At 34.2% G+C, this 10761-nt stretch overlaps 1 pseudogene; it reads right to left on the bottom strand.

Annotated features, from left to right (window-relative positions):
• Positions 1-970: 970 nt before the first annotated feature.
• LOC108404507 (mitochondrial intermediate peptidase pseudogene) lies at positions 971-3498 on the bottom strand (annotated as a pseudogene).
• Between the last annotated feature and the right edge of the window lie 7263 nt (positions 3499-10761).

Here is a 10761-nt window from a genome sequence, read left to right as displayed (position 1 = left end):
TTGTTACTTTAGGTACTTCGAGAAATTTGAACATTTCGTTTAAGTTGTCAAATTTATTCACAAAGTTTTCCATACTTTTTATAATACTTATAATTGTATAAGATGTATAAGATCTGTAGTGATGTTTCCCTTTCCTCATTGTTCTTTATGTTGTACTTTTTTTTTTTTTTTCCTATCGGCCCAGGTAAAGCTTTACCAGTTCTATTGATCTTTTCAAAGTAACAGTTTTGGTTTCATTGATTTTTCTATTCTTGATTTCTTTGACTTTTTTTGACAATTACATTTGCATATTATTCATTTTCCTCCAGTTCTTTCTCAGGTTATTTTTTAGTATTTACAAAATCAAGAGTATTTCAAATTAGATTTTTGGAAATTGGTAATAAACCATAACCTCAGGAAGAAGAATTGCTTGTGTGCTAATGTGTTCATTCCTATATAGGAAAATCTTCATAGTAAAATAACTTTATTGTGATTTACCCAGATTTTATTGTGAAAAAAACAGTGACTTCACATTCTCAGAAGTTCTGTAAAGATTTCCTTTGCTTTGACTTTTGGTCAAAATTACTTACTAAGCAATATTTGAAGAAAAGTACAAAATTGAGGTATTTCCTGAGCCCTGTTATATCTGGGAATATGATTTTGCATCTCAGCCTTTTCCAGGCACAATTATTTTCACTCTTTCATCTTTTGATGTCGTTTGTGATCACATTAATTTTTAACCGATTCTATGTAAGTCTGTTATTTCTATCTGAACACTTTTACCATTTATTTCCCAGTTTTTAGAAAAATGTTATCAATAGGAACTCCAGAAAAAGTGGGGGCCCTATAGTCAAATATATTTGGGGAATATTGAGTTACATATGCAATACTAAATATCTTCAATGATTGCAAATCTTCTAATGTGCACAGTGAACCTTCAAAGCTTATGTGGCATTTGCCAAACATAATTAATTACAGAGCCCTTTTGAGTTCATGGAACCACAAGCATGGGCTCTTTGCTACTACCATGTGCCAGCATCTCCCTGAGACAGCACTTACCTGTAGCCTGTTAAAAGGATCCTATAAAAAACATCCCTTCCAAACTATTGAAGCTAGTATCCTGATCATCAGGTAAGAATAGTATTTAGCACCATAGCCCACAGTGTGACTGAATCATGGTAGCCAGAAGTATTTGCCACGTAAGGTAAACCATAATTTATCCTGTGTTTCCTTGAAGACTTCATCAGGGGATACTTCCCATGGCAACTTGGGTCCTGAAGTTGCATTATTAGCTGCAGCACAAATTTTTTTAATTCACAAAAATGAGACATCATCTGTTCTTTGGTAGTAGCTTCCCTGTTTGATAATGTCTAGCAAATTGGTTAATAATTCAATAATCATTTGAAATATCCCAGCAGTATAGAAGAAAGCTCAGCAAAATCAGTGGTATGTCTGGTCCCACTGACATATTGGTAATGAGTATACCCCAGCATAGAATGCATGGTATATTCCATTTGATGGAGAAGATTTTCCATTATTCCAGGAATTAATAAAGTTGATGAATTCCTTGAAGAATGGGGAAGATTCAGCTAGGAACTATAAGATGGAATTACCAGTCTCCATCTTCCTTTAATTTGCCTCCAAAGACTATAAAATGACAGCCCTGATGTGTTTTGTCTGTTTGCTAAAAAAAAAAAAAAAAATCACAGTAAATATATCCCAACAATCCCTTGAATTCATGAACCACAGCCAGGTTTTAAATATCTTCACATTGCACCTCTTTTCTTTTTTCAGGAAGCTCTGCACATAACGAAATCCTTAACAATAATTAAACAAAATATTCAGACCTTCTGTTCATGTTCCAAGGGAGGAAAATGGAGAATATAAATTGGAATTAATATTACACCTCTCTGCACTGATCACTGTACCTTGGGGAAAAATATGTTCCTAGCCTGGGGCAAATAAACCTTTGAAGCCAAAATCAGTGAAAAGGAGAAATAAAGTGGGAGAAACCTATTTATTGCTTACAAGCAATACTCATCTACTCCTGCTTGCCCATGTCTGTTAAAAACTGGCTGCCAAGACCCCACCAAACCTATTCTCTGTCCAGGTGCACACTTGCTTTCCACCCCACTTTCAGTCACCTATTGAGATGGAAATGGCCTACTTCTCTCCACCCCTTGGAAACACTTATTGATATGGAGATGGCTAAGGCCAGGCAAGAGATTCTGTAAATATTGCAGTTTTACCAACATCACACCATTGTAGTAGGGGTGTCCCTAGGCATTCATTCAGAATGTTGAGGATTTAGCTTCATTTTTATAATGTATATCATCTAAAAATCTTTTATAACTCTTTCAGAAAATGTGTCAGATAATTTCTCAAGGAATTGCATGGCAATCTCTGAATGTTTAGCTAGTCTTTTTGGAGAGTCCTGTGAAAAAATGTAAAATATCCTAATTTGCCATAAGATCTTTGCTGCTGAGATCTTGTCTTCTAAACATTTTGCTTGGCCAGAACTGGCATGAAGAAAAATGTTATCAGCATCTTTTCCCAGGAGCATCTGGTGCTTCTGCATGTAGACTGTCAATTATTACATGACCTCCATCTAATAGAAACTTATGACAAATATGTTCTGATAGAAATGCTCATCAATCTTGGGAAAATTGCTTCCCATAAGAAATGTATTACTCAAATCCAAGATTTTAACATTAAGTCCCAGTGATCGTCTATGTTTGTGTCTAAATGGATTCCATGATCACAAAGACAAACATTAACATTCAATCACCCACTTGGTTTCTGGATCAACAGAATCCACAAGTTTTTTAATCAGCTAGTAACTTTTAAAACTTTGATGTAATTCCACATTTGTGTTCAAATTTTCTACCATGGTGCCAATATATCTACAATGTTCTGCTTTGGAGGAGAATTTTCACAAAATCAACCACTCTCTCTGCACAAGGAATTCAAGAGCACATCCAAGATGAGCATGGTGAGGGGCCCAGGTGGTGTGGAAAATGCATGCTCCACCAGCAATTCTATCTTCCTCCAGGCATTTTCTTGAGCATTTTGAAATCTTCCTGTGGTGTTGAGCTCAGGAAGTCCCGCTCTTACTGAGCAGGTCCAGGTGGTGGCCCTGGGGCTTGACACTGTAGACTGTGCCCACCAGGGACTGCTGGTCCTGACACCTCTGCTGAGATCCTCTTGCTGAGGCACCAAGCCTTCAAGAGCTCAGAACTGTGTCTAGAGCAGACTCTCCTCCAGCTGTAAGGCCCCAGCCTCAGCACTGCAACTCCAGTCTTGATGTCCTTGACATATGTTCTAATTTTATTATTATTTTTTTCCTGCTAATTTATGTTTTTATTTGCTATTGTTCTTCTAACTTCCTAGGTCCAAGTTAAGATCATTCATTTGAGACTTTTATTCTAACATATTCTAATATAAATATCACTTCTTTAAATTTCTACCTAAGCCGTTCTGTAGCTACACTCCACAAAGTTTTACCTGCTCAGTTGTCATTTCTTATTAACTGCAAATTATTGTTTCTATAGGCTTTTCTTCCCTGGTCCGTTGGTTATTTTGAGTCATGCTATTTAATTTCCAAATATGTTGGTATTTTCCAAATATCTATTATTGATGTTTACACTTTGATTGATATTTGATAAGGAGTACAGAATTCTGTTGCACTCAGAAAACACACTTTGTTTGATTTCAAACCTTTTAGAGTTGCTGAGATTCTTGTTCTGATCCAGAATATGATCATTTTAGTGAATTTTCTCTGTGCAATTCAAAAGAATATGTTTTGTTTTGAAAAATTCAGTGAAAGTATCCAATTTATGACAATACTGACAAATAAGGGGAGAAGACACAAATAATCAATGTCAGGAATGAAATAAGACATCACTATAGATGCTAACAAAACCCAAAGGATAATAAAATGATACTAAGAGCAAATCTTCCCATGTATATTTGACAACTTACATAAAATGGACCAACTCCTTCAAAAAAAAAACACACAAACTACCTCAACTCACTAAAAATTAAATAATTTACATAGCCCTATAACTATTCAGAAAAATTAATTTATAATTTTAATACCTCTCCTTAAAAAAAGTAATCTTCAGAACCAGATAGCTTCACTGGAATTCTACTAAACCATTAAAGAAGAAGTAACACCAATCTCTTTCCAGAAAATAAAAAAATACTTACCAATTAGATTTATAAAGCTAGCATTACATTGAATCCAAACCCAGGCAAAGATAATGCCAAAAAAATAAAAGAAGGAGAAGAAAACTACAAAAAGATGGCCTGTGTGATATAGGTGAAAAATCCTTACCAAAATATTATTGAATAGAATATGGAAATATATAAGAAGAATTATAAGCCTTGACCAAGTGGACTTTTTTTCAGGGAAACAATATCTGTTCAAGATCTGAAAATAAAGCAGTGTAATCCACTGTATTAACAGCTGAAATAAGAAAAAAAAATTACATGATCATATCCACACATCCACAATTGGTAGAGGAAAACATTTGAAAAATAGAATCTAGGAAACAACAATAGCTAACATTTTACTTAATGCTGAAAGTTGGAGCCTTTTCCCACCAGGATTCAGAACAAGATAAGGATGTCTTTTCTCAGCACTTTATTCAACAAGATGCTGGAAGATCTAGCCAGTGAAAAATGGCAAAGAAAAGGAAACAAGATATACAGTATTATCAGAAAGGAAGAAACAAAACTGTCCCTATTCATAGGTTGATATGAGTTCACATAAAAGCTTAAAGTATCTAGGAAAAAAAAACCTCTTCAAACTAATGAGTTTAAGAAGGTCTCAGAATACAAGTTAAATGATCAATTGTACTTCTGTATTCCAGCAATGAACATGGATACCAAAATTAAAATGTTAATTCTGTGATGGATAATTTTATATGTTAGCTTTACTGGGCTAAGGAATGTTCAGATACTTGGTAAAACAGTATTTCTGAGTGTTTTAGAAATACATTAGCATTTGAATCAGTGGGCTGAGTAAAGAAAACTGACTCTTCCCATTGCTGGTGGTAACATCCAATCCACTGAGGGCCTGAATACAACAAAAAACTAGAGGGAGAAACAACTCTCTCTCTCTTTTCTTGATCTCGGACTTTCATCTTCTCCTGCCCTGGAACAGAAGAGTTTCTGCTTCTCTAGCCTTCAGACTTTCCGTTCTGCAGCTTGCAGATAGCAGATGGCAGACTGTTGGACTTCTCAGCCTTCATAATTGCATAAAGCAATTGCTGTAATCTCTTCTATCTATCATTTTTCTATCTATCTATATATCATCTATCTATCTATCTATCTATCTATGTATCATCTATCTATCTATCTATCTATCTATCTATCTATCTATCTTTTATCTCTTATTTGTAGTATTTCTCTGGAGCTCCATGACAAATACAAATACCATTTAAAATCACTGAAAAAGAAAGTAGGAAATACTTAGGTCTAAATCTAACAAAACATGTATAGGACCTATATGCTGAGATCTACAAAATGCTGAAGAATGAAATCAAAGGAGATCTAAAGAAATGGAGAGATACACTATATTATCAGGCTATTCAACATAATAGAGATGTCAACTTTCTCACATATTAATATAAAGTTTTGGTGTAATCCCTAACAAATTCTGAGAAAGGTTTTTGATAGAGATAGGTAAGCTTATTCAAAAAATTGTATGAAAGGGCAAAGGAACTAATAGTTGATTCAAACATGAAAAATAAGAATTAAGAGAATTAAGCGGGAGTAGAACAGTCTACCTGATTCAGTTTATATGGAGATTTAGGGATCAAGACTTTGTGGTATTGGTGGAGGGATAAACATGTGTATCAGTACAATAGACTAGAGAATACAGAAATAGATCCACACAAATATACCCAACTGATTTTTGACAAAATGCAAAAGCAATTCAGCAGAGGAAATAGAGCCTTCTCAACAAATGATAATGGACGATTTGTACATCTATATGAAAAACATTGAATGTCAATCTACATTTCACAATGTATACAAAAATTAGCTCAGAATGTATCATAGACTTAAATGTAAAACATAAAACCATGGAACTTTTAGGTAAAAAGTAGGAAAAATTCTTCAGGATCTAGAATGAATCAAAAGTTCTTAGACTTGACACCAAAACAAGATTCATTGAAAGAAAAATTAATGAGTTGGACATCATAAAAATTAAAAATGTTTGCTCTGTGAATATCCTGTGAAGAAAATGAAAAGAAAACCTTTTCATTTTCCCCACTGTGGGAATATATTTGCAAATACTTACCTACCACATAGCTGACCAAGAGCTAGTATCCAGATAAAATATTTTTTAAAAGCTCTCAAAACCCAATGGTCAAAAATATTCAATTAGAAAATGGAAAAAAGCAAGCAACAAACATTTCATAAGTGAGGCTATCAGGAAATACAGATTAAAACCATAAGGAGATAGAACTACATGCCTATCAGAATGATTAAAATAAAAAATAATAATACCAAACACTGACATAGATGAAGAGAAAGTGAATCACTCATACATTGTTCATGGGAATGAATGTAAAATGACACAGTCACTGGAAAACAATTTAGCAGAGTCTTTAAAAAGCTAGGCCTGTACTAACTAGACCTGGAAAAGTGAAATTTTATGTTCATGTAAAAATCTCTGCATGACTGTTATGTTATCTTTACTTGTAATAGTCAAAAAATAGAAGCAACCCTGATGTCTTTCAGTGGGTTAATGGTTAACAAACTGTGGTATATTCATACCAGGAAATATTGCTCAGGGTAAAAAAATGAAAAGTCTATTAATACACACAAAAACCAGGATGATTCTCCAGAGGATTATGCAGAGTGAAGAAAATCCAAAAATCCATGAAATGATACAATTTAAAAATGGAGGACAGATCAGAGTTTGCCAGGGGATAGGAAGTGGCATTAGAGAGGTGGGCTGTAACTACAGTGGGGAGTTGTACCTACTGTGAGGTGGCCTTGTGGTGAAAGCAATGTTCTGCCTTGACTGCATGAATGCCTATGCTAGCACTTGATCAATTACTCCAGGTGGACAAGATATTACCGTTGTGTGACACTAAATAAAGGGTACATGGGCTGTCCCTATGTTATATCATACAACTGTATGTGAATGTACAATGATCTAAAAAATTATTTAAACAGTTTAGTTTTAAAGGGTATTAATGTGCATGAAACAGGCCCTCTCAAACTGATAATGTCAGTAAAGCAAATTTTACAGACAATAATTTGATACTGTATAACAAGACTGTTTTAACAATTTTCTTATCATTTTACTCATGCATCTGTTTCTAGGAATTTGATGCAATATATAATCACACCATAATATGTTCCAAATTTCTGTTAATAAGAAAAAAAATTAGCTAATGAGATTTAGGTACACAAATTCATTAGTCCCTTATAGCAACAATGAAAGGGAAATGACTTACATGCACAAAGATAGCGAGCTTGTAAAGTAAGTTTTTTAATGTGGAATAAATGCATCTATATATTTGTATGTTGTAAACAATAGTTAAGTGTGTAATGCAAGATATAAGGCTGTATGTGCTACACAATTTTAATTCTGTATAATACAATAGATAAGTGTATACTCTTTAACGTATTATCTAAAAGTATTGACAAAGATTCTTTGCTGGACCAGACTTTAGCCAGGCTTCTGAACTTTCTCCTCTCATTTTTCTTCCTTGTAAAATCTGGTTTTAGTGAGAATCCTGCTAAGTCAGTTTAACAGGAAGTCCCCCACCATCAATATCGAATCACCCCTAGAACATGATCAGGTTCCCCAGTCTCCACCATCTCCCAGGTAATGTCTGATCCCCTAGCCTGTCCTTAGCAAAGAATCCTGTTGGGATGAGTTATCCAGAATCAAAAGTTCTTAGACTGGTGTTTCTCTTTCTGCTTTTCTCTGCTGGTACTGTTCACTATGGGCAATTATGTGTTCATTTCTTGCTTCCCTTGTTATTTTTTACTCCCTTACTGAATTATAATTTCCATGAGGGCTTAGTACAGTCTGACGTCTTACACTTACCAGTAAATGTCTTTTTAAAAAATAACAAATGAACTGTAACAAGAAGAAAACATACCAATTAAATTAAGGCTAGATGTTAATTAGGAGGATAATGGAATTACTTAGAACATGTACGCAATAATGAATAATTTCAGACTTATAAATCTATTTTACACAGTGATTTTCTATTTTAAAATATTATTATATTTGATGCATTTCCTTAAAATATGCTAAAATCATCAGGAGTAAATAGATTTTGCTGTAAATGTGGTCTGTTTTATTTACTGAAGCACAATTGTTTTGATTTAAAATAGTGGCTGATGGCCTCTGCGTCTGTGTACAAATTCAATATCTAATCTAAATGTATAAATAGAAGCATTCATTAATTGATCTATGTGGCGTTTATATGAGTTAGTTTGAAATTTGTTGCACATACCTAAACACTTGTTTGACTTCCTGTCACTGAAGTTGTGAAAACAAAACTAAAAAAAGTGAAAGGGTAAGAGTGTCAACCACTGTGATCTCCTTCAATCACCTTACATATTTTTTTCTTTTATTTCACCCTCTAACATTTAGCTTGATAAGCACAGCCTGCTCACCTTAGAGAAAAATAAGAAAATTATAATCTAACTGTATGGTGATCCTCCCAAATTTTCATATTACTGCAATGCACTAAAAGAGTAGTTTTTAAATTCCTTTCTAAAACCACCAGTTTCCAGTATACTTTCTAAATAATCATGGGATTGTTAAAAGGCTTCAATATACTACAAAATGTACGATTTAAACATCAATTCATATGATCATTTGTATATGTATTCAATTGATTAGCATGTATATTAAACTAGACTTTCAGGTTTCCAAATTTTGTTTTCAAACTTCAGCTAGGAAAAAACTTGAAAATAATATGATTTTACTTAATAAAAATAATTGCAGTATACACACAAACAGAAACTGTAAAATCTTCAGGTACATCTCTCTGGCTATGTTAAACTTTGGGATTGAAGCATTTGTCAGGGGGGGATAAAGGGAAAGATGGGATAATCTAGGAGACCTTAATGTTTGGTACTGACAAAAAAATGTTCCTAAATTTTGTGTTTTTAACAAAGATCAACTGTAAAGAGGAAGGTGGAAAAGTAGGATTTTTTTAATGCTGTAGCTATGTGCTTTCTTAAAATTCAGTGTGCCTATGGCTCCACATAACAGTGAAGTTCATAAAAAGGACTGTAAAATCATGATAAAGCAGCAGCCAGGTATGGTGTTTCATGCTAACCCCTAGTAAGGGGATTATTAGCATCCTTGTTTCAGTCCAGTGCCACAGCAAGAAAACCTCAAAAAGCTTCACTGCACAGGACCAGAAGGCAAAGACAAAGCTTTATCTGGGCAACAGTTCCCTGACTGGTCATGTCCAGAGCATCAAATTCATTATTATTATTGTTAGTATTACTATTATCATAATCATCACATCATTACCATATAATAAGTTTTCATTTTATGGCATTGTACCATTAGATTGTATATAACCTGTATATATCTACTATGGACTGAATGTTTCTGTCCCCCCATATTCATATGTTGAAACCTAATTACCAGTGTGATGATCTTTGGAGGTGGAGCCGTTGGGAAGTGATAAAATCTTGAGAGCAGATTATGGGGATCCTTATTGGGATGAGTGCCCTTATAAAAGAGACTCCACAGGTATCTTCATTTGTTCCTCCATGTGTGATTACAAAGAAAACACTGCCCTCTGTGAACCAGGAAGGGGGTTCTCAGGGACACCAAATCAGCCCGTGCCTTGATGCCATGGAGCTGGACTGCTCAGCCTCTGGAAAGTGAGGAATCAGTTTCTGTTATGTATAAACCACCTAGTCTATGGCATTTTGTTATGCAGCCCAAATGGACTAAGACAATTGAAATATCTTTTACACCTATTACTATCAAGCAAAGTTGTTCAGCCATCTTTCAAGCTAAGCAACAGGAACCTTCACATTTATGTATCTTTAAAATCAAGTAATAATTTATGTGTATTATATTGTTTTATCTTTTTGAACTAATTAATAATGAACATAGATGAATATATTACAATTTTTTAAATTTTTGTTGGTAATATTTCACTGTATTTTCTATAATCCCATGAGGATTCATTCTATACATTTAGAAATTATTTATGATAAACTCATAGAGCTTCAATGGGTTCCATGGAATGCACACACTTGTATATGTTTGCACATACACACATACAAGATACTTTGACCTAAAGGCATAAGCCACTCCTCCCAGTAGTCTACTCCATTTCATTCCTTCTCACTCATTCCAGGACATCCATCCATTAGCAAATCTCTCTTCTCCCACTTACATTAACATTTATTATCTCACTAATGGGTCATTCCCATCAGCTGGCTATTATTTCTATCTTTTTAAAAAACAAAAAACAGAAAGCAAAAGCCTTTGATCTGACTTCCCTAACAGCTCTCATCTAATTGCTTCACTTGGGAACAAAACCAGAAGAGATATGTGTATTTCTTGGGGCTAGTTTCTCTCTTCCCATTCTCCCTTAAACCTATTCTAATGAGGCTTCCTCTTCCACCTTTCTTCCAAACTTTGTTAGCTAAGAGCACTAATGATATCCATGATTCACGTTGCAGTGACCTATGCTTGATTTTTTCTTGCATGGCCTACCAACAGACATTCATGTTATCTTTAATTCCTGTTTTTTCCCACTTGTTTCACTG

This window comes from Manis javanica, chromosome 7 (genome assembly GCF_040802235.1).
Source record: "Manis javanica isolate MJ-LG chromosome 7, MJ_LKY, whole genome shotgun sequence".
NCBI lineage: Eukaryota > Metazoa > Chordata > Mammalia > Pholidota > Manidae > Manis > Manis javanica.
Note: the sequence above shows the minus strand (reverse complement) of the source record. Positions and strands in the feature narration are given on the sequence as shown.